The sequence below is a fragment of the Hippocampus comes genome, unplaced genomic scaffold (assembly GCF_001891065.2).
Source record: "Hippocampus comes isolate QL1 unplaced genomic scaffold, H_comes_QL1_v1.1 scaffold125, whole genome shotgun sequence".
NCBI lineage: Eukaryota > Metazoa > Chordata > Actinopteri > Syngnathiformes > Syngnathidae > Hippocampus > Hippocampus comes.
The window spans coordinates 1,690,716-1,716,288 of NW_017805453.1; the positions used below are offsets into that span (position 1 = coordinate 1,690,716).

Sequence of the window (25,573 nt, forward strand, 5' to 3'; positions counted from 1 at the left end):
TATATATGTGGAAAGACGACCTTTGAAAAAATGCAATTGCAATACTGAGGGGGTAAAAAAAAATCAGTTTTTCAAAATCATCCATCCCTACTTAACGCGCATCTAAAAGAAGAAATTCCAAACCCTCGGTGAAATCAAACATTTTGACGGATTACCCAGTGTTAACCTCCAGTGGGCCGAGGCTGCTATTTAAATAAATAGTAGATGAGATACAGTGGAAGAAGAGGGGAGCTGACATGTCAAAATGATACACAGCTGCATGCAAATACAGCGGAACGAGAGCCGTAGCGAAAGTCGGAGCATCTTCTCGTAACGCCCGCAAAGGGATTTCGCCCACTTTCCCCTGGCACTGAATCAGAATGGATTATGATGTTAATTGGGAGGATTCGGGTTGCTGTCACACCTTGTTAAAAACTTTTACATTTGCTGTCATTCGTAATTCAATGTCACGTCATTCTGAAGGGGAAGTTAAACTGGCAGGGAACGTGATTGGAGAATAAAAGAACGATTTGCGCTCTCCCGGTGAGAAACAATCATCTCCAACATTACGAGATGTTTTGATGAATGTGACAAATAGAATTCGTGTCGCACATTTTTAGAAGCACAAGGCCTGAATAATCCTCATGTGGATCAGTAGGCAAAGCAAGGAAGGCAAGGCAAGGCAAGGCAAAACAGTCTTTTTCATCAAGTGCATTTCACACAAAATATAACTCCATGTGTGTCACCTAAAAGTACAGTGTTTAAAAGCATTCACAAACACAAGAGTTAATTTGTGTGCAGCATACCAGCTAAATGCTGCTTTACCATGTTTGCGTTCAACTCTAGGCTCCACCGGTTGCCTCTATTCTGCTGACCACAGGGGTTAATACGAGACTGGAAAAGCATTCGATATGTGATATTGATATTGCGACAGTTAACATGTACCTAAAGAAATTCTATATTTATTATCTAATGAAGGGGGAAAAAAATAACGCAATAAAATAAGCAGTTTCAATGTGTTATTTGTTGTTATGCCAGATACTTTACCATCTGTTGGATAGCAATGTGTATTTAAAGTAACACCTCCTTAGTCAATGTCAGATATATGCATATATGGTTGCTATATGCATACCGCACTGCCCATTATTGAGATGACGATGACACTATTTTCTAGATAGATTGTGCAGCCCTAGTTTATATTCCATTTGTATTTTTTGAATAATAATAATCAACCATACAACGATTTCTCAACCAGTAAAAGAATTTTAAAATCTATTTATTTTACAGCTGACCAGGAGCCATTGGAAAGCCTTTGGGACTGGTGTAATATGTTCTGATCGCTTTGTTCTGGTCAGAACCAGAGCTGCAGCACATCTTGCATACGACTGGATTTTGTTATTTCAATCTATTGATTATTCGGTTAAAAAAAAAAAAAAAAACGGAAAATATTTAGCTCATAAATGTCCATGGTAGACCAAACACTATTAAATCACTTCTATGGTGACATTGATCAAATTTAAGAACTCAACAGATTTTTTTTTCCTCCTGATGATATATGTGGTGTACGTTAGAAATGGTTTTAAGTGGCCATTACCTGCCATGGCGGGAATGCGTCTTGCGCACCATTCCACATTGCAAAAGAAAAATTGCTCTGTGAACTGTGGGTATAAAAGGAAGAAAACCGCATGAATTCCCTGACCCCAACCATATTCAGAACCTTTGGAGCATGCTCAAAATTTGAATCAGAAAGACCAAACAAACCTCTAAATAGAAATTTTGGGAGGCAATAATTTCATCCCCAAATAACAGAAGTCATGGTGTAGCCAATATCATCCCCTGACCTCAACCCTATTGAGAACCCTTAGAACCTTAGTCTACCAACAGCAGTTCTGCAAAGCAATTCTTGCATCTTCAAACTTCATACAGACAGAAATGGAGTAAACACCCGTGGTGTGGCCACCACCGTCCCCTGACCTCAACCCTATCGAGAACCCGTGGAACATCCTAAAAACAAAGATCTATGAAGGGACAGTTAATTCAAAACAGGCCAATACTTGTGTCCTCAAATAAGACACAGACAGAAACTATCCCTGGACCTGACTGACAGATTTGTTAGGTTGATACTGCTTGGGAAATTTGAGAAGAAAAAAAATATACATACACAATGAATACCGGTGCACAGGACTGTGGACAATGACACCGATGCCCTCAACTCGATGGAGAAACTTCCCCATGAATCCGGAGTGACACGTTGACTGATATTTTGATAGAGAGCAATACAGCATTCTCCAGGTCAAACCCATTCATTCTGTCACACTGCACCTCCAGGCCCGACCAAGCATAGCCATCCGCTAACAAAACCATTTACATCTCCCGAGCAGCCCATCCACCATTTCCAATAAAATGTCTGAATTGATGGATGCCATCTTCGTGCTCATAGGCATTAACTCCACTTGCGAGCTTCCTCACACAAACAATATGCCGCGGCTTTATGAGGTCTGGACAAGCTATTCTTTTTAATAAGGCTTGTTTACATGTATTGATGTCTTTTACAATTGGTGTGTCTTCCTGAGTCAAACAAGAGATTTGTAATTCCCTCACTTAAATTGCAAAATTATTTTATACTTAGTAATTATGTGGTGGCAGCCCAGTGGTCCAGTGGTTAGCTCGTCGACATCACAGTGCAGAGGTACCAGGTTCAATTCCAGCTCCAGCTCTGGCCTCCCTGTTTTGGGGTTTGCGTGTTCTTCCCGGGCCTGCGTGGGTTTTCTCCGGGTACTCCAGTTTCCTCCCACATTCCAAAAACATGCACGACAGGGTGATTGAACACTCCAAAATGTCCCTAGGTGTGAGTGTGAGCGCGGATGGTTGTTCGCCTCTGTGTGCCCTGCGATTGGCTAGCAACCAGTTCAGGGTGTCCCCCGCCTACTGCCTGAAGACGGCTGGGATAGGCTCCAGCACCCCCCGCGACCCTTGTGAGGATAAGCGGATCGGAAAATGGATGGATGGATAATTATGTGGTGCCACAGAATAGGAAATGGAAGTCAGCAATGATTAGGAAAGAGTCGAACAAAGGACTTGTTTTATTCCAGCAATAAGTAGCAAGTAGCTTTATTTTAGTTTCATGACACTGTGGTTAAAGAGGGAATTTGATAAAAAAAATAATAATCACAAATGTGTTAAAAACATAACTATAACAGTAGTAGGCTATATAGATGAAATCATCTGCAGAAACCTCGAAGAAGATTTGTAAGAAATTACTGTGCCCGAGGAAAAACAACCAATGAGAAACAAAGGCGTGAAAGGCCGAAATGTCAACCATTTGCCGTGCATTGGTGGGCACACACACTCTTAGTGTGCACTCTTAGTGCCCCTGCTGACCTGTTACCTTGGGCTTCAGGATAATTGCTGAAACTATAGGGGAATATCCACCTCGGAAAATGAAAAAGATGCCTTGCAATCCTTTGTTTTTCATTTACATTTGAAAAAACAACACGTTGAAAATCACAGGGACTTCTGATGGAAAAAAACAGCTTGAAAAAGGCCATCTGGCCATTTCCAAACCAAATTATTTTGTAAACCCGCAAAAAAGACATCCAAAATTATCTCGTCAAAAAACAATGCTTGTGTAGTGCTTATTGTGTGGAGGTTTTTTGCGCCCTTAATCTGTGCATGACAGTTGAATGAATGCCAAAATGCGACTGCTGAAAGGTCAGTTAATAAAGGTTCTGTGACAATTCATTTCTACTGTGCGGGATTTCATCTAGTCGAAGAGCATTTCATTATTCTGACTGCCACTCTATGTCACTGGCACAGATAGATTAGAAGAGACTATTTGCAGTGAATAATTTTGGAACCATTACAATGAAATTGACTCGTTTCTCGTGACGCACCTGATGATCTCTCCCGGCACGCTAATACGCTGCTGCACAGTGGTTGGGAATCACTGTCGGATTGGAAAATTAGAGCTATTGTCCCCTCAGGTTGTTTTTAAGGTGGCTCAAACCAAATACACAGACAAAATGCATCCACACCTCTGTACTGAAAAATACATGTCTCTTCGTGTGCCGATTCCTGACTCGCGCAAACAAACCATTCACCACGCTTTTCCAAGCTAATGGTCTCACACTTGTAGCTCTGCCGCTTACAAATGAGATTAGACCTTCAGTAGCAACGGAAGCCATGACAAGAATTTTAGCGAGAGTGGTACACGCCACATCTGCCTCTCTCTGGTCAGAATATTCATCCATACATACATACTGTACAGATATAAAAAAAAGAAACACAGCATGGGCTTTGGGTGTTTTGTATATTTTGTATTAATATATTTTGGGACGGCATGTTCGGTTCACTTGCGTAGCGCATTCTCATTAAATTTATTAGCGGGAGCAAACACACCATGGAAATGAAGCTCGTAAGTGAGTTTTCACAAGGACTGTCTCGCGCTAGAAGTGGATGCTCAGGCACAGACGAGTAACCAGTACAGCAGTCGCCGTGATAAATGCATGGAGAAATGGCATTATGATGGCAAATGCAAACAACAAGCCAGCGCTCGAAGGTCCCCCTCTCCTGTTAAGGTTGCCGATGGGGAAAGGCGAATGGAAAAGTCCAACGTTGTGTGCCAAGGGGATTGGCTTTGTTTTGGGGAACAGGTCACCGAAAGCGACATCATTCGACTGTGAATGTCTCATTGACGAGGAAGAAAAACAGGCTGCTACAGCATTTAAACAGCGTAATTCAGTGAACGGGGTTTCTCCACTGCTTTGAGCGACATTGTCACTGAAACAAGATCTGTGCTTTCTGCAGAAAATGTGGATGAACTCATCTTTTTAGCAAACATCTTTAAACTTGAATAGTGCGATTTATTTTCGTACTCGGCGGCCCGGTGGTCCAGTGGTTAGCGCGTCGACCTCACAGTGCAGAGGTTCCGGGTTCAATTCCAGCTCTGTGGAGTTTGCATGTTCTCCCCGGGCCTGCGTGGGTTTTCTCCGGGTACTCCGGTTTCCTCCCACATTCTAAAAACCGTGCATGGCGGGTTAATTGTTCCGGAACACTCTAAATTGTCCTGAGGTGTGATTGTGAGTGCGGATGGTTGTTTGTTTGTGTGCCCTGCGATTGGCTAGCAACCAGTTCAGGGTGTACTCCGACTACTGCCCGGAGACAGCTGGGATAGGCTCCAGCACCCCCAGCGACCCTTGTGAGGATAATCAGATGAGAAAATGGATGGATGGATGTTAAATACTCAAAGATTTCAATGCCGAAAAAGTTCACCAAATTTCATAGACTTGTCAAGTTATTGTAATTTTTATATAAATTATACAATTTTTTTTATAAAAAGAAGAGTTGAATTTCGTGTTCCTATATCATAAAATGTTGCTGCCGAGTTTTCGAAGATTTCAGTGCTTTCATTGTAAATAAGACTTCTTTATTGTAATTATTTATTATAGTGTGATTTATTAGAATATCACCCAAATTGTCAAGGAGTGCGTTATTCTGTCAATCAATAACAACCGTTGAACCCCTAGTATGGGCTACTGTGCAGCCAGATAGAGCAACTTCTCCCAAGAGGTGGCTAATGCATCGTCTCGGGCACACGAAACCAGGAATAAAAGTGGTGGTGAATAAGAGTGTGAAAAGAAACAACAGGCTTTGATTAACCACACACGAGTGGCAGAAGCAGAGAGCTCTCACAACGAACGGACTGGCAGCTTACACAAGAGAGATGGATTCTTTTTTTTCTTTTTTTTTCCACCGTCGGCATAGAGCCTCGCACAGAAAAAATCCATACGCTCGATAAACAGCATGACAGCCGAGCAAAGTTCATTTTCTGCACTCGAAAAGTTGAGAGCGCTGAGCTTTGCAAATGGCGTCACAGTAAGTGTTATGCGGTGCACGTCTACAAGTTGGGCCCCGACTGGAGAGATTTTGGAGGGGTTGGGGGGGGGGGGGGTAGGTTCTACTATTTGGCAGAATAAAATTCTGATAACTTATTAATTGGCCGATAGACTTTCAAAATAAAAAGTAAATAACATCTTTTTCAGACCCTTAATGCTTACAAGAATAAAGATATGAATCACAGGCAGAACATTTGACTGTTTTGCAATACTTCATCCTTTAGTATTTGTTAAACTTCACAACACAGAGTCAAATCTGTAAACATCAGCCAATTTTTGTGGGGTGCTTTAAATGTCATTGTCTTTGTCTTATGTTGTAATGCGGTTGGAGTGGAGGGGGGCAATGCATTTTGCAAAGGGGCCACGTGAGAAACTGGAACGCTCACTGAGGGCCAAACCAACATACTAAGCTCAACTTTTAGAGTTTGTATTTAGAAAATCCATATTGTCTTGTTTCACTAAACTATTACATGGGAAGATATGTAGTGTTTCACCGAGGATTTTTTTTTTTTTAACAAAATTGTAAGCGGTGATTAAAATCTTCAGACTTTTAAAATTATAACACAAATTTTGTGCGCCAACAGTCAACTCCGATTAGCCGTTCCTAGTCAGGAGTCTCAAATACACTAGCCGATTGGTCGGGCCTTATTCGACAACCGGAGACGTAGTGAACTGTTCCCCCCCCCCGCACCCCCCACCAAAAAAAACAAAAAAACAAAAGAAGGGATACGTCGTACCGTGAGTTAGCTGTACTCTCCCACCCTTGCTAGCCAAATGTATATCACCGGTCACCCTCAGAGTGTACCCACGTTGTATCCAGTTAAACATTTGCTTGTACAAGTGCATCATGCTTGCAGACCACCAACAACACAAAAAGAAACAAAAAAGAAAACATTTTACTGTGGTATCAAACACCAGAGCTCATTAAGGAAGACCAAACAAAAACACCCCCAGAGAGAGGAAAGAAAGGAACAAGCAACAAAAACTTGCGCTGATTTGGGGATGGTATTAGCCTCTAATTATTTGCCAAACCACTGTGAGGCTTATGTCTAATTTTAGAAGCAGGCCTGTGTTACAAAGAGAACAATCAACCGTTGTGTAAACACCAGAAACAACACCAGGTTAGGTGTGGGAAAGCATTGAGATCATTCACATCTGCATATAGTTTTTTACTTTTCCTTTTGGTTTCAGTCTTTATTTCATTCTTTTAATATGGAATGAGGGGAAAAAGCAATATAATATGAATACAAAGGTTCTCCAGTCGAGAATGAAATGGAGCGGAAAGAAGACAAGTCTTATTTCATCTGCTCCTTTTTTCCCCAGAATGAAGATACAAAATATGTCATTTAAAAACCGCGAACAACAACAAAATAAAATAAGCATAATAACTACGCTGCCAACAAAACTTAAGTGAGCCCCAAGTTTTCAAATCAAGGTTAAAAACTTTTTTTTTCACATAGCTATAATTTGGGTCTTTCAGAGCATTTCTCGAATTAATGTGTTCTTTCAGTTAACGACTTGTCATTTCTCCACTTTGCTTTCAAATGCCTTACTTTTTTTTTGTGTCTTACATTTGCATTTAAATGTTGAATTTTGCCTTCAAATGTTGCCTTTAAATGTTGTTTTTGTAACTACAGTAATGTGCCGTACCTTGCGTCTAAAATGTGCTGTAAAAATAAAGTTGCAATGCCCGAATGGTATTTACAGTCCACAGCGTAGAGTACCGCATTGATTCATGTCTGGTTACAACAGACCGCTGCACTCTATCTGCCGAGTCTCACTGCCTGATGTTGTAAACACATACGTCGATATATATATATATATATATATATATATATATATATATATATTTTTTTTTTTTCTACATAGACGGACGATGAACTGATCCATAATATTCCCCTTATGGATGAAACATGACATGTTTTGAGTTCACTGGTTGATGGTTCGGGAGCGTCTTGTTAGATTCAAAACACAGGGCCATTTGAGAGTCAGCACATCATGTTTCCTCCCAAATACATTTAGCTGTCATCCGCGATGTAAACAATGTGACTTTGACTTTCCCCCTTCCATTAGCTCTATTGCCTCTCGTGTGTGTGTGTGTGTGTGTGTGTGTGTGTGTGTGTGTGTGTGTGTGTGTGTGTGTGTGCGCGCGCGTGCAATGACTCAAGTATGAGAAATAATCAATAGGCTCCCGGTCGGCCCCGTTGTGCTTGGTCTGCACACTCCCGATCAGGCTGACAAAGATGGATTGGAGCGCCACGTCCAAAAGTAATTAAGATGGTCTGTCGTCATGCGGATGAAATCAGGAGCATGACGTCCCCGAGCCAGGCAGCACAAAACCTGTTTCAGGGGGGATATTATGGGCAAGTCACTTTTTAATGGTTTGTAACGGGGGTGGCTCCGTTTCTGATTGGGGTTATGTTACCTACAGCGGTGTCATAACCGGGTTTTTTGGGGGATGCTTTTTTATCCAAGTCTTAGCACGCCAGCGAATTCTGGGAATTTTTGAAGTTGAATTTTTTTTCCATGGGAAACGGGAATAAACCTTGAATCCACAAAACTGAAGGTTGTTGCTTTAGTAGGGAGCTTAAATATACTTATTGGACATTGATTTTAGCATAATTCTGACTAAAACAAACAAATGTAAAAGAAACGTTCCACCCCTTTGAAACCCTGTGCAGTATCGTATCCCCACTCCCCCCCACCCCCCAGAAATAAAAATATGCAGGTCCCTGGAGACGGTCACAGCTTCTCAGTGAACACCAGTACCAATACTGTTTGTTTGGCCGCACAGAATGTAGAATATATGCCAGTGAGTATTGTTATATGATGTGTTTACTTGTTTTGCTCCATTGTTTGTGTTCAATTATCCTGTTGACCCATCCATGGTGTTTTGCACTGTTAGTTAGCATTAAGCTAAATGGACTTCACTATGTCACAGCTATGTGGTCGTTTTAAAGACACAAAGGCTCGGATGTCCCCTAAAAAAAATATAATAATAATAATCTGAACGACATCTCATATCTTGAAAAGCTTTTTAGTCGGGCCAGTGGTATTTCAACGCATCACTGTAGTTCAGTCTTGGAGCGGCTGCCGTTCAGATTGTGGTTGAATTGTGACATTTCAGTGACGTGATGAAGTGCTGCATCAATGATTGAAAAGCACATCTTTCAGTAGAGGGCAAGCATTGGCTCATTATCTTATGAGAGCATTGACCTCTAAAACTGTCTGGTTTCCACAAGGCCTGGGAAAAAAAATGTTCCACGTCGTCATGGCAACATACACCCTCGCATTTTCACAACTCGCAGTAGAGGGTGAGCAGAGCATTGGACATGGATGGACGATTGAGACTCTTGAAGAAGCATGAGGAGAATTTGCAAACTCCACACGTGAAGGCCAGAGTCAAGATTCAAACCCAGAATCTCAGAACTGTGATGCAGATTTACTTAACACTAGCACGATGTCCTATGGAGGATAAAATACCCATCATGAATGTATCTTGACATATGGGAAGCATAAAGAAACCATTAGACATAAGCAAGGACAAAATATTCTGACGACGCACATCGAGAGGCAGCCAAAGGTCTCGCAATTGCTCTTTTTGGTCACTTAATCTTGTTAAGATAAAGATTAAAGGTCATGTGACTGCACGGGAGACAGCTGGTCTCACATCTTGTTTATCTGCGCAAGTAAGATAAGTTGCACTTGCCATTAATCGTGTCTCGGAGCAATGGAGTCCAATGAGTGCAGTACTTTGGTGTTACCAGCAGAGGCGCTGTTGAGTCAGTCTCAACAAGAAAGGGACACAACACAGCGTCAAGTTGAGCTCCAGCAACGCAACAGCACAACTCCTCCACTAAATTTGACACTGCCATAGAAACAGCAGTTCAGAACTTTCAAATGGATTCAGACATGAATGCCAATTTTCATTGAAACTTTTACAATTAACCCTCGTTAAATCGTACTTTTTTGCAGGTTGTATTGCAGATGTTTTACAGTATACAGAACTGGCAAGTCCAAATTTAGAGATGTACCTTTAGCATCTTACCATACTGGGCTGCAACATGCCAAGCAGCATTGTATGATGTAATGGTAGCGCAAGAAGAAGAGGCAAAGTAGGACCCTAACAAAACACCAGTAATTGACATTACCCTCAGAAAGCAAAGACAATATTTGGTCGGACCCAACTCCTGAGCAATCTTTGCTTCAGGAAAGGTAATAATGTTACACATTATACTTTAGGGCAGAAATATTTAAACAACAAGCCACCGACAAAGTTTAAACAAGTCTACACAAAGATGGTTGAGAGTTGTACACTAAAGATAATACCAACCAATAATAAACCAACCAAAACCAACAATACCTTCAATTCAAATAAGTCGATGCATTTCAAAGCTGTTTTCTAATCCCAACTGATGCACTTTGACTTTTCAATGTGAGGACATCACTTTTGGCTCGGGGGTATTCAGCATTTTCTAACATTGCGTCGTATGATCAGTAATGAAAAATCTTTCCAGTCGGCGCCTCACATAGCGGTTGGTCCGCTAACAATACACAAACAAAAGATTATCGCGCAATATTGCTTTTACATTATTGCATTTGAAATTTTCTAACCGGAATCATTGCTGGACTTTTTTCAACCCTTGTTCCATTTCTGAGTGGACTGTTCAAATAAAATTTGAGAAACATTAGAGTGCGAGGAGAAGGAGAAGAAAGGAATAGTAATGCGGATGGATGCGGCTATTCTAATGTCGTCGCTGTATTTTGCCACGTCCCGCGGCGTAAGGGAATGACGTTTCATTTCGTGCGCATAAATGCATCGGCAAACAGTACTCCAGCTGGAGAGATGTTAAGGAAAAAAAAAAAAAAACAATACCTGTCCCTTGAATTTCAGCCAAGATATAAATCAGGGCCACAAAGTGATTTCCATTTTCCATTTTTATTCTTATCGGAGAGTGACAGTTTCGGCACATAATGGGAGATATAAAGGTTTATCTGTGACAGCGAACTTTTTTAAGGAGGCCTACTATTAACAGTGAACATAAAACAGCTAACATGAACATAATGGCTCAGCAAATTGGTCTTAAAATAGCAGTTTAACAGATAGTGAATCATTTTTCAAATGAGAGTGTTTAATGCCCCTCTCACTTAAAAGATTACTGTCAAGTAAAACAGAAAACATTTTTTTTTTTAATTACAATATGCATCGGGTATTTAAAACAACCAAACCTCACCCTAAAGTCTGCTACCTTGATTTTTGTCACATTTACTGCTTGAATTCAATGCACTTTGTGGCGCTCCCTTATGTGTGTGTGCGCCTCTGTCACTAGGAGGCAGTATAGAACACACACACACACACACACACACACACACACACACACACACACACACACACACACACCTAAAAGCCTTCCATTTTCTTAAAAGCTCACAGCACGCCTTAAAATCCGATGCGCCCTGTGCATGGTTATTACGGTAATATGTCAACCCCAAAATGGCTCCTTGCTCGAGACAATGCTTACAACGCAGAGTCCAAACTTAAGGCGAGATCGGTTTCGTAGTTGAACACGGAAATAGAGCCGCGGCAAGAGAGTTCAAGGTTAACGAGTCAATGTTATAACTTGCTGTTGGTTAACTGAACTGTGTTGCTGCTTTCTTAAATAAATTTTACTGATATCTGATCGTCGCTATATAAATCAGAGTGTCGTATAGTGTTCTGTTGGCATTTCCTTGCGCGTAGCTACATGCAGTGGATGCATTGTAGATTGTGTCTTATAATGCGGTGCGTACAATATATGGAAAAAAATTACAAAATAGGCCATTCATTGAAGGTGCGTGACGCATAATCCAGCGTGCCTTTTAGTGTGGAAAATACGGTATATCACTTTTGGCACGCACTGACTGACTGCTTTTTTTTTTATTTTTTAAATCAGGCTGAGATGTGCCAAAACAAGCCAAACGCCATTACAGTACAGTGGACACATTAGACAGAACCACACAGGCCACACATCATCAAAATGTGATGAAAAGGTAGCAACATTTGATAATGGAATTCTCTTTCAAAGATAGACTTCTCCCTCTCGCTCAGTCTCCACACAGTTGAAGTCCAAGAGTCTCAAACGTTGGGCTAAAGGATTTAGAAAAATTATCTAATTGCATTTTGTCAGTTGTTGTTTTGTTTATTTATACTCAATATTGCAATTGTGATTTAACATGTAACTCTTTTTCAAGGTCCTCTTCCCATGTATTTTTTTTTTAACAAACACAATTAATAAACTAATATACATAGTTTATCGTTTATTACTAGTATACATAAATGTTCTGGTTTTATAGGTTAGGCTTTTGGCGAAAATAAAGGCAAATTAACCATTATTAATATTGAAAGACAATTAATCTAGTTGTATTAGAGGTTTTTTTTTAAGCGTTCACGACAACAACTTCACAAAATCCCCAAAAAAAAAATGTCTGGCATAAGCATACTGTAGGTCAGAAAGTCAAAAGCTAGATGACAAGAACAATGCAAAAAAAAAAAAAATTGGTTTTATCACTTGAACTTTTCATGTTTCATGAAATAATATGTTAATATGTGGTCTACACTTCTTAAGCACTGAATTTAACTAGACTATATACAGTACTGTATAGGTATTCCTCTACATTGCCACGTCGATTTGAATTTGATTTAGTGTTCAGCCCGACTCAAAAGCCATCATTCTAATTCATGCCAAGTGACTGGAACGCAAAGGTTCCGAGGAATTAAGTGAAACCAATAATAAACCAACCAAAACCAACAATACCTTCAATTCAAATAAGTCGATGCATTTCAAAGCTGTTTTCTAATCCCAACTGATGCACTTTGACTTTTCAATGTGAGGACATCACTTTTGGCTCGGGGGTATTCAGCATTTTCTAACATTGCGTCGTATGATCAGTAATGAAAAATCTTTCCAGTCGGCGCCTCACATAGCGGTTGGTCCGCTAACAATACACAAACAAAAGATTATCGCGCAATATTGCTTTTACATTATTGCATTTGATCACGTAGCGGTTGGTCCGCTAACAATACACAAACAAAAGATTATCGCGCAATATTGCTTTTACATTATTGCATTTGAAATTTTCTAACCGGAATCATTGCTGGACTTTTTTCAACCCTTGTTCCATTTCTGAGTGGACTGTTCAAATAAAATTTGAGAAACATTAGAGTGCGAGGAGAAGGAGAAGAAAGGAATAGTAATGCGGATGGATGCGGCTATTCTAATGTCGTCGCTGTATTTTGCCACGTCCCGCGGCGTAAGGGAATGACGTTTCATTACGTGCGCATAAATGCATCGGCAAACAGTACTCCAGCTGGAGAGATGTTAAGAAAAAAAAAAAAAACAATACCTGTCCCTTGAATTTCAGCCAAGATATAAATCAGGGCCACAAAGTGATTTCCATTTTCCATTTTTATTCTTATCGGAGAGTGACAGTTTCGGCACATAATGGGAGATATAAAGGTTTATCTGTGACAGCGAACTTTTTTAAGGAGGCCTACTATTAACAGTGAACATAAAACAGCTAACATGAACATAATGGCTCAGCAAATTGGTCTTAAAATAGCAGTTTAACAGATAGTGAATCATTTTTCAAATGAGAGTGTTTAATGCCCCTCTCACTTAAAAGATTACTGTCAAGTAAAACAGAAAACATTTTTTTTTTTAATTACAATATGCATCGGGTATTTAAAACAACCAAACCTCACCCTAAAGTCTGCTACCTTGATTTTTGTCACATTTACTGCTTGAATTCAATGCACTTTGTGGCGCTCCCTTATGTGTGTGTGCGCCTCTGTCACTAGGAGGCAGTATAGAACACACACACACACACACACACACACACACACACACACACACACACACACACACAACCCAAAAAAAGCCTCCCATTTTCTTAAAAGCTCACAGCGCCTTAAAATCCGATGCGCCTTGTGTATGGTCATTACGGTAATATGTCAACCCCAAAAATGGCTCCTTGCTAGAGACATGCTTATAACGCAGAGTTCAAACTTAAGGCGATCGGTTTCGTAGTTGAACACGGAAATAGAGCCGCGGCAAGAGAGTTCAAGGTTAACGAGTCAATGTTATAACTTGCTGTTGGTTAACTGAACTGTGTTGCTGCTTTCTTAAATAAATTTTACTGATATCTGATCGTCGCTATATAAATCAGAGTGTCGTATAGTGTTCTGTTGGCATTTCCTTGCGCGTAGCTACATGCAGTGGATGCATTGTAGATTGTGTCTTATAATGCGGTGCGTACAATATATGGAAAAAAATTACAAAATAGGCCATTCATTGAAGGTGCGTGACGCATAATCCAGCGTGCCTTTTAGTGTGGAAAATACGGTATATCACTTTTGGCACGCACTGACTGACTGCTTTTTTTTTTATTTTTTAAATCAGGCTGAGATGTGCCAAAACAAGCCAAACGCCATTACAGTACAGTGGACACATTAGACAGAACCACACAGGCCACACATCATCAAAATGTGATGAAAAGGTAGCAACATTTGATAATGGAATTCTCTTTCAAAGATAGACTTCTCCCTCTCGCTCAGTCTCCACACAGTTGAAGTCCAAGAGTCTCAAACGTTGGGCTAAAGGATTTAGAAAAATTATCTAATTGCATTTTGTCAGTTGTTGTTTTGTTTATTTATACTCAATATTGCAATTGTGATTTAACATGTAACTCTTTTTCAAGGTCCTCTTCCCATGTATTTTTTTTTTAACAAACACAATTAATAAACTAATATACATAGTTTATCGTTTATTACTAGTATACATAAATGTTCTGGTTTTATAGGTTAGGCTTTTGGCGAAAATAAAGGCAAATTAACCATTATTAATATTGAAAGACAATTAATCTAGTTGTATTAGAGGTTTTTTTTTAAGCGTTCACGACAACAACTTCACAAAATCCCCAAAAAAAAAATGTCTGGCATAAGCATACTGTAGGTCAGAAAGTCAAAAGCTAGATGACAAGAACAATGCAAAAAAAAAAAAAATTGGTTTTATCACTTGAACTTTTCATGTTTCATGAAATAATATGTTAATATGTGGTCTACACTTCTTAAGCACTGAATTTAACTAGACTATATACAGTACTGTATAGGTATTCCTCTACATTGCCACGTCGATTTGAATTTGATTTAGTGTTCAGCCCGACTCAAAAGCCATCATTCTAATTCATGCCAAGTGACTGGAACGCAAAGGTTCCGAGGAATTAAGTGATAGCCTGTGCCAGAAACATTTACGACTGTGGGTGGGGGAAAAAAAAGAAAAAGAGTGCGAGAGAGCAAGGTCAGAGCGACTCGAACATTCATTTGGACAGAAGCGATGATGCGTTTTGGTTTTAGTTGGGTATAAAATAAAGTGAGTAAGAGAGTAAGCAAAGCGGAAAATGCTTATAAGAAGCAATAAAGGGACAATAAAAGCGGAATGCAAAACGCAGGATGATAATTTTCAATAGTGCTAGACATTAGTTAAAAATCAAATCAAACGTGAAAATTTGTCATGATTTAAATAATGTTTCATATCCAGCAAAATAAACCTACCTGGAAGAGTTGGGTGGGTTTTCCAACATAGATATACAGTACAGTGGTGCCCCTTGAGATTTGGGTCGAACTCGTTCCATGACCACACTCTTTAAAACACTTGTACAGTATCTCAAATCATCTTTGCCCATTGAATTGAATGGAAATGCAATTAATCTGTTCCAGCCCCCCACCACCACCACCCAAAATAATTGCAGTTTAAAACAGACATGCAGGATAGTAGTTCTCTTCTTCTACTATGAGCCCAAGTGACTCAGGAAGAGCCTGCATTATTGATGTCTTTGTCGAGGATAAAGAAGATATGCATTGTTGTATTATCTGTCTACATGTGTCGATGCTAACCAGTAGCATGTCAATGGTGTTTTGCATTGTTTGTTAGCTCAGCTCAAGAGAAGCTATGGGGTTATTTTAAACACACAACGTATGATACTCATTGTTAAACTTATTCTGACAGTAAACCTTAACTGGGGGTGGCTATACACAGATTGAAGCCTCTGTTTTGAAGAACCGTTCATTATCTCCCTTACTGCTGCTCGTTGTGAAATGAAACAGGGATCAAATTATGCTCGCAGTCAAAGAAACAAAAAAAAAGAAAGAAATCGGCGAAACTCTTAAGTCTGACAACAATTACGACTTTCCTGTTTTAGCCAGGGCTTTGGCTGTATCTTAAGTGTGTGACAGAAAAAGAACAAAATAGGCAGACAACTGAGAATATGTGAGTTTTTCCAGTGAATAGATGAGGATAAGCTCTACTGAAAATGCCAAAAGGTGAATCTGACCTGATCTGACCTTCTACAACAAGGAAGGGCAATTGGCAGCCTGGAGGGGCACCTGCCCATGTTGGAATGGCCTTGTTCAACAGTTAACCTTTTGAGCATTAAAATATATTAAGATACTGTTCTGTCCATTGGTTCAAGAAAAAAAAAATGCCCATATTTTGTTTTTATCTAAAATGGCCTTTTTGTGATACACCTGGTTAACAAGTGCGTGGTCTTGTCGCCTCCTCCATCGTTTAAGTCGCAGTCCTACAAAATCCCAAAAATTGCATCCCTTTCGAACTACGCCCGAGCGCTGACAACCCGTCGTCTAGACGAAGCAGTGACTTCGGCGTGACACAAGTGGCAGCCCGAGATTGAGACGCGGCGAATGTTCCACGTGAACCGCCCATTCGCGCAACCAGAGCGAGTGTGATTGCAGCCTTAGACCGCAGCGCCGCAGACTGAGATGCGTCCATCCGGAAAGCGCAGAAATCATTCTTTAAAATAACCGCGCGAGCCGCGAGCCGCAATCCAATCTCGTGTTGAAAAAAGTAAAAGGCCAAGATGAGCTTGGTGTCACAACAAAGAGAAAATAGTAGTGTGGGCCGCCTTTAATGGCGGCTTGTGATTGCTCCATCAGCCATACTAATGTGCCCTGTATGTCCCATTCCAAATCCGACGGCGGCATTTCCAGTTTTCCCTCTCGATTGTTAGCGTTGTAGCGAGCGCAGCCAATCGGGTGAGAGCAAGAGGGAAAACAATGCGGTATTGATGCCCGTCCTCCTCATTAACACGGCATAGCAATGAATGGAGTCTTGTGTCTCCACCGCTGTTCGATGGCCCTGTCACCTTCTCTGTTTGTGCTAATTGACTGCTTTCAACATTCCAAACGTAGCATGTTGGAAAGAAATTTCCCAAGGTCTTAACTTTCCCCCATTCCATTTCATTTGTGTGTGGCATGATTCAGAGGTGACTGCGGCACTTGTCGGACGTTGCAGGAAGTAAAAGTGGTTTTACATTCAAGGATTTATTTTCCTCGCGCCGCACATGCCCATGGAACTCTTTTTTTTTTACAAGCTGTCAAACTCGCTGTCATCGCCAACCTGAAAACTTCATATTTGCTTTGAGTGGTGAGAGATCTTTGCAGCACTGATCAATTCTATTGAATTTCTCCACGCGAGTACGGACACGCTTGTGGTGTAAATCAGTGATTCTCAACCATTGGGCGGTCATCTGGTGTTCTGTGAGGATTTTTTTTCTTTTTTACTTCATTGGTGCAAAAATTGATTATTATACTACCTATGCCAGAAACGTATTGTAACAGGCAGAACAAATAAATGCTCTTTTTTTGTTGTTGTTGAAGTTGTCAGAGTCAAAAGACAAAGTCAACGTGTTAACAAATGCACAACTAGAACCCAAGTCGACAAACTGTCTTCCATATAAATTCATGGTTTGTTTGCTTTTACTCTAACTAAGCCTAACCAATAAAACCACAACATTTATTTAGAATAAATCTGTTTACTGTCGTGCAGATTAATTTATTGCTGTTAACAATACATCTGCTGATGCACAAGCTTGGACACATCATCAGTGTTGTATCCTGGACTCACTGGGTGTTTCGGGTCTTGCAACAGACACCCTCATCCAGGCGACCCGGCCGAGGTGATCAAGCCTCGGCCTGTGTCCAAGTGGCATGCTACACCCACTACAACCACTGCTCTCCCCTTTTCAACCAGAGCCATCTGGAGGCTTTTTCTGCTGCCTCCACGTTGTTGCCTATGGCCCTTCTACGGTTGGCACCCGTTATGCCTAGTGTGCTGTAGGCTTTGCTCAGGGAGTGGCTGGCAAACCCCCGACTGCCCACCTCCACTGGCATACACTTGGTCTTCCACCCGTTCCTCCGACAGTCCTCCACCAGCTCCTGGTACTTCTCCCTCTTTCTTTCATGGGCCTCCTCCATCCTCTCCTCCCAGGGGACCGTCAGCTCCAGCAAGAAGAGTTGCCTTGTTGCCTCTGAGACCAAGATGATATCGGGTCTCAACCTTGACTGGGTGATGTGTGGTGGAATCTTCAGTTGTCTTTCCAGGTCAACTGTCATCACCCAGTCTCGGGCAGTGGAGAGCAAACCAGCAGAGCAGTTTCTTGGTGTTTTCTCCGGCCTTTGTCCTTCCCTGACAAAGCGGATGGCCTTAGCTGTGGCTTGGGTGTATCGGCTTCCCTCTATCCCCTTGCTGATTGCTTCAGCGATGGATTTGAGGACCTGGTCATGCCTCCATCGATACCGGCCCTCACCCAGCGCCTTGGAGCAGTTGCTCAGGATGTGTTCCAGTGTCCCTGTTTTGGAACACAGGGGGCAGGCAGGTGTTTCTATTTTGCCCCATGTGCACAGGTTGGATGGGCTTGGGAGGACATCGTAAACCCCCTGGATCAAGAACTTGATCCTCTGGGGATTCCACCGCCAGATGTCCTTCCAGGTGACGCTCCGCTCCATCGCCTGCTCCCACTTCATCCAGGCGCCCTGCTGCCGCATGGCCACTGCTCTGCTGGTTCTCTCCTCCTCGACTGAAGCTCGCACCTCCTCCTGCACCAACCTCTGCCTCTCTCTTCCGCTGGCACGGTCAAAACGGGTTGCTGGTTGTCTCCCCAGTCCGGCTCTGCCTTGCGCCACTGTTCCCAGGATGGCCCTGTGCTTCAGTCGTGACTCTGCTTGCTGGACCTCATCGGCTGCCTTCCACTTTCTCCCTGTCCTCACAACGATCCCTGCCCCGGACACTTTGGCATCTCTGGATCCAGAGTACTGCAGGTGTTCCCGTGCCCGTGCCACAATGAACTCCTCTCTGACTGAACTGAAAGGGAGCCTGAGCTTGTTGGTGTTCCCATACAGCCCAATGCTACTTAGGCTGCGTGGTAATCCCAGCCATCTTCGCAGATAGCTGCTCACCTTCTGCTCAAAACCTTCCACCACAGTCATGGGGACCTCATAGATGAGGAGAGGCCAGAGAATTCTTGGGAGGATCCCATGCTGGTAGACCCAGGCCTTGAATCTTCCAGGGAGCCCAGACTTGTCCACTGTCCTTAACCAGCCCTCCAGGTCAGCACTGGTTGCCTTGATGGAATCTGCATCCTTCAGACTGCAGTTGAAGACCTTTCCAAGGCTCTTCACTGGCTTCTCAGTGACTGATGGGATCTGATGTACTCCCAGGCTGAAGCGGAATCTGTCTGTGACCTTCCCCTTCTTCAGAACCAAGGACCGGGACTTTGCCGGTTTGAAGCTCATGCGTGCCCACGCCATGACGCGCTCCAACCCCTGGAGGATCCACCTGGCTCCTGGTACAGCTGTTGTTGTCACCGTGAGGTCATCCATGAAGGCTCTGATGGGAGGTTGCCTCACTCCAGACTTGCTGAGGGGACCTCTGCATTCTGGTTCAGCTGCCTTGACCAGCATATTCATTGCCAGCGCAAAGAGGCTTACTGAGATTGTGCACCCAGTGATTATGCCAACTTCCAGCTGGTGCCAGTCAGATGTCATCTCGCCAGAGGAGACTCTCAAGCTGAACTTGCTGTAGTAGTCCAGAATGAGGTGTTTCACCTTCTGGGGAACATGGTGTCTCTCCAGTGCCACTCCTACCAGCTTGTGGGGTATCGAGCCATAGGCGTTAGTGAGATCCAGCCATAGCACCGCCAGATCCCCTCTGCCTTCTCTCGCCTCCCTGATGAGTTGGGTTACCACGCCTGTGTGTTCCAGGCAACCAGGAACTCCCGGTATTCCTCCCTTCTGCACTGACGTGTCGATGTACTTATTGCTCAACAGGAAGTTGGAGAGTCTCTTGGCTACGATGCTGAAGAAGATTTTACTCTCCACACTGAGCAAGGAGATGACACGATACTGGTCGATGTTCTCAGACTTCTCGTCCTTTGGTATGTACACTCCGTCAGCATACCTCCATGACTGGGCGATCTTACCTCTCCTCCAGATCACCTTCAGAGGAGAGGTAAGAGGCTTAGTACACAAAAAAATACATATAAAGAGAGCCTCGAAAAAAAACAAAAACAATCAGACTTGAAATCTCAATTGCAATATTGAGGGAGGGGGGAAAAAAAAGACTTGAATCACAGATTACATTGTTCAACAGCTAATTTTAATCAGAGACGGCTTGATGCATCCCCTAATGTATTTTTGAACCTGATTTCAAAAATCTATTTCCCGGTCCGTTTTTCGAGCACATTAGTTGCTGTTGGGTTTTTTTTTTGTTTTTTTTAGATGTTCTCATTTTTTGGTTTTCAGTTTGACCTATAAAAGCTTGCGCAATCCAGACTTTAACATATGTTGTAATTTATAGCTATGCCATTTCTTCAGAAACCTGATATTAGTCTATAACATACTTTATATATTTTTTTTATATCATGATAAATATTGTTATTATTATTGTTGTTGTCATTTATTGTTGTTAAGTCCTGATGTGCTAGGGAAAAAAAAATTAGGGCAGATTCAAAATAAGCACCCCAAAAAAAAAAAAAAAATCTAGAAAAGTTTACTTGCATCTCTGATTGAAAAATCTCAACAATCTGTTGACATGTGTTATTTTTCAAAATCATTGAGACCTACTCGGCTTACTAAAAACTGGAAAACACCCAGCGTTAACAGAAGGAGAGCTGAAAGAAGGAAAGGATCACAGCCACGTAAAGTGTGATGATCACAAGGAAGTGGCCCAAATGACTCCTGACCTAATATCCAGTTACTTTTCTATGTGACGCTCCCTTCCAATAATAAGATTAGTTAGCAGCACATTAAGTTGAGCCATGCATTATCTCGCAATTAGTGGGGAGGGGGCTTATTAAGCCGTTTAATGTAAATTTAATGAGCAATATATTCAATTTCTTTAAATAGAAGAGCGGAGTATTGTTATAAATGATGTACTGGGGTGATCTAATGCACAGGGGCTCACACGCAGGCACCATCAACGGCCCATTAAATTCAGGATTATTATCGTCCTCGCGCACGCTGCTGGAATAAGAGTCTTTTTATGAAGTCAAGTGTGTGAATTAGCCATGTGACGTCCAAAATAAAATGTGTCTTTTTTTTTTTGCTCCAACCCCTGGAGGATCCACCTGGCTCCTGGTACAGCTGTTGTTGTCACCGTGAGGTCATCCATGAAGGCTCTGATGGGAGGTTGCCTCACTCCAGACTTGCTGAGGGGACCTCTGCATTCTGGTTCAGCTGCCTTGACCAGCATATTCATTGCCAGCGCAAAGAGGCTTACTGAGATTGTGCACCCAGTGATTATGCCAACTTCCAGCTGGTGCCAGTCAGATGTCATCTCGCCAGAGGAGACTCTCAAGCTGAACTTGCTGTAGTAGTCCAGAATGAGGTGTTTCACCTTCTGGGGAACATGGTGTCTCTCCAGTGCCACTCCTACCAGCTTGTGGGGTATCGAGCCATAGGCGTTAGTGAGATCCAGCCATAGCACCGCCAGATCCCCTCTGCCTTCTCTCGCCTCCCTGATGAGTTGGGTTACCACGCCTGTGTGTTCCAGGCAACCAGGAACTCCCGGTATTCCTCCCTTCTGCACTGACGTGTCGATGTACTTATTGCTCAACAGGAAGTTGGAGAGTCTCTTGGCTACGATGCTGAAGAAGATTTTACTCTCCACACTGAGCAAGGAGATGACACGATACTGGTCGATGTTCTCAGACTTCTCGTCCTTTGGTATGTACACTCCGTCAGCATACCTCCATGACTGGGCGATCTTACCTCTCCTCCAGATCACCTTCAGAGGAGAGGTAAGAGGCTTAGTACACAAAAAAATACATATAAAGAGAGCCTCGAAAAAAAACAAAAACAATCAGACTTGAAATCTCAATTGCAATATTGAGGGAGGGGGGAAAAAAAAGACTTGAATCACAGATTACATTGTTCAACAGCTAATTTTAATCAGAGACGGCTTGATGCATCCCCTAATGTATTTTTGAACCTGATTTCAAAAATCTAATTCCCGGTCCGTTTTTCGAGCACATTAGTTGCTGTTGGGTTTTTTTTTTGTTTTTTTTAGATGTTCTCATTTTTTGGTTTTCAGTTTGACCTATAAAAGCTTGCGCAATCCAGACTTTAACATATGTTGTAATTTATAGCTATGCCATTTCTTCAGAAACCTGATATTAGTCTATAACATACTTTATATATTTTTTTTATATCATGATAAATATTGTTATTATTATTGTTGTTGTCATTTATTGTTGTTAAGTCCTGATGTGCTAGAGAAAAAAAAATTAGGGCAGATTCAAAATAAGCACCCCAAAAAAAAAAAAAAAATCTAGAAAAGTTTACTTGCATCTCTGATTGAAAAATCTCAACAATCTGTTGACATGTGTTATTTTTCAAAATCATTGAGACCTACTCGGCTTACTAAAAACTGGAAAACACCCAGCGTTAACAGAAGGAGAGCTGAAAGAAGGAAAGGATCACAGCCACGTAAAGTGTGATGATCACAAGGAAGTGGCCCAAATGACTCCTGACCTAATATCCAGTTACTTTTCTATGTGACGCTCCCTTCCAATAATAAGATTAGTTAGCAGCACATTAAGTTGAGCCATGCATTATCTCGCAATTAGTGGGGAGGGGGCTTATTAAGCCGTTTAATGTAAATTTAATGAGCAATATATTCAATTTCTTTAAATAGAAGAGCGGAGTATTGTTATAAATGATGTACTGGGGTGATCTAATGCACAGGGGCTCACACGCAGGCACCATCAACGGCCCATTAAATTCAGGATTATTATCGTCCTCGCGCACGCTGCTGGAATAAGAGTCTTTTTATGAAGTCAAGTGTGTGAATTAGCCATGTGACGTCCAAAATAAAATGTGTCTTTTTTTTTTTTAAATACCGTACATGGTTGCTCTGGTTCTGTGTGGCTTTGTCTACGGCATGACAAATCACTTGCTTTATTTATTTATTTATTTATCTTCAATTAAAGGAGATTATTTTTCATGATTGACGCGTCTGCAAACATGTCCTGTTCCCCTTACCTTCATCTATCTCTCGCGTCACGGAAATCAGTCTGGTTTGAGGAGGTGGGTGTGTCTCATGCAAATGAGCCAGTACAGTACTCACCACACCTCCACTAAAATAAATAACCAAATAAATAAATGAATTGAAAAACCTGCCAACTGCCATAATGACAATTAAAAACATGGATTATGTTTTCACTCCTTTGTGTTTCGAACATTGCAGCTCTGCTTATCTTTGGCTTTTAAAATGGTAAGAATTTCATTGCTTGAAAAGGGCAGGTCTTTATCTAGTTCTGGGACCAGCATTAAGTTATTGGCTATTAAGTCGCAATCTAGCAACATTTTGCTCACAGACGCTTATTTGAAAATAAGTTTGCCGAATCACACACTTGATGGGTGGACAAGCACTCCAAATTATTCAGATACACAAGCAATTAAAAACTCAATCTCTCATGGCTGTTTGAAAGACAGGATTGCATGTAAGAGCCATCTTTTAAGTATTCAAACCAGGCTGAAAAATAAGTGTTGATTTGCAATTACCGGCAATTACTGAAAATAAAATCACAGGTCAAAAAAGAAAAAGAGACTTCAATCACATTTCTATTTCTGCACTTCAGGCAAAATCAGTTCTTTTATGTATATATATATATATATATATATTTCCCAAATGACAGATAAGTCCCATTCTGCGTGCGCCCCTTTGACAACAACTCCTGTCACAGTGTGTTCTAATACGATCTAAGGGCCCCCGCCACCACCCCAACAAGTCAATCTGAGTGATCTCAGCCCTTGTATCATCACGGAGGGAGCAGAATAGAGGGACAGACATGACCGATCACTCACTCACGCTGGCAAACTGTTGGCTGTCAGGCGGCGGCGGGCGGCTGACAGGTAGGGGGGTGGAGCGCACTAACTGCATCGCCACAATCACAAACCACCACCCACCCCATCCGTAACAACTGTATGTTTCCTTTTATTTCTCTAGGATTAGGATTTATTTCTCTCAGCAGCACCCGCGGGTTTGGTGACAGCTCCACATTGATCCATTTCGCCATCGCTCAGGCCTGACAAATGGCTACAAAATGACAATAAGTGGACTACCTTTACCCACATGAAGCCATCGAATACGAAGACTCCCCCCCCCCCCCCACCACCAACCCTCCCGGGGGGAAGATGTGTCGTGTCGACTCATGATGAGCCCATGATTAGCAATTGTAATCTGGTATTAAGCACTCTTGTGCCCGTATGGGTCGCCCATAATCCAGTGTCAACATCAGTTTAAAGCAGTGGTGGGAAGAACGACGGTACAAATAACTTGACTGTAATTCAGTAGATTTTTTTTTTTCCACATACATTTTTGAGCACAAAAGTAGATAGCTCTAAAACAACATGCAAAATGTACACTAACATGACTTTTTTTTCCTTTCTCTGGACTTACAACGGTGCCTTGAAGAAAAAGGACAAAATAAAACGTTATTTTTTTCCAGAAAAAAAAAACATTCTAGTATATTGTACTTTGTAGAAAAAAGACATTGATGGCAATTAATAAAATGTAAAGATTGAAACAGTTTATGCTGCATTCGTTTCGCTTCAATTCAATGGACACTGTGCTGCTCCTTCTAGTGTGTGCAACAGAACCACCTGGGGGCAGTGCAATACCGATGGAGACACACAGGAAGATTAATAGATTGGACGGCCTCACTGATAAATTGGCTGGCCGATTTTAGCTTTTAAAAAAATCTGCCAAAATGGCTTTTTTTGTTGTTCTTACACTAGCAACATTTTGCTCACAGACGCTTATTTGAAAATAAGTTTGCCGAATCACACACTTGATGGGTGGACAAGCACTCCAAATTATTCAGATACACAAGCAATTAAAAACTCAATCTCTCATGGCTGTTTGAAAGACAGGATTGCATGTAAGAGCCATCTTTTAAGTATTCAAACCAGGCTGAAAAATAAGTGTTGATTTGCAATTACCGGCAATTACTGAAAATAAAATCACAGGTCAAAAAAGAAAAAGAGACTTCAATCACATTTCTATTTCTGCACTTCAGGCAAAATCAGTTCTTTTATGTATATATATATATATATATATATTTCCCAAATGACAGATAAGTCCCATTCTGCGTGCGCCCCTTTGACAACAACTCCTGTCACAGTGTGTTCTAATACGATCTAAGGGCCCCCGCCACCACCCCAACAAGTCAATCTGAGTGATCTCAGCCCTTGTATCATCACGGAGGGAGCAGAATAGAGGGACAGACATGACCGATCACTCACTCACGCTGGCAAACTGTTGGCTGTCAGGCGGCGGCGGGCGGCTGACAGGTAGGGGGGTGGAGCG

General features: G+C 41.7%; 1 protein-coding gene across 3 annotated transcripts in view; it reads right to left on the reverse strand.

The window, feature by feature from the left end:
- The window catches only part of cadm1b (cell adhesion molecule 1b), a 163,033-nt gene that overhangs the window by 133,497 nt on the left and 3,963 nt on the right, over positions 1-25,573 (reverse strand). The window lies entirely within an intron of this gene.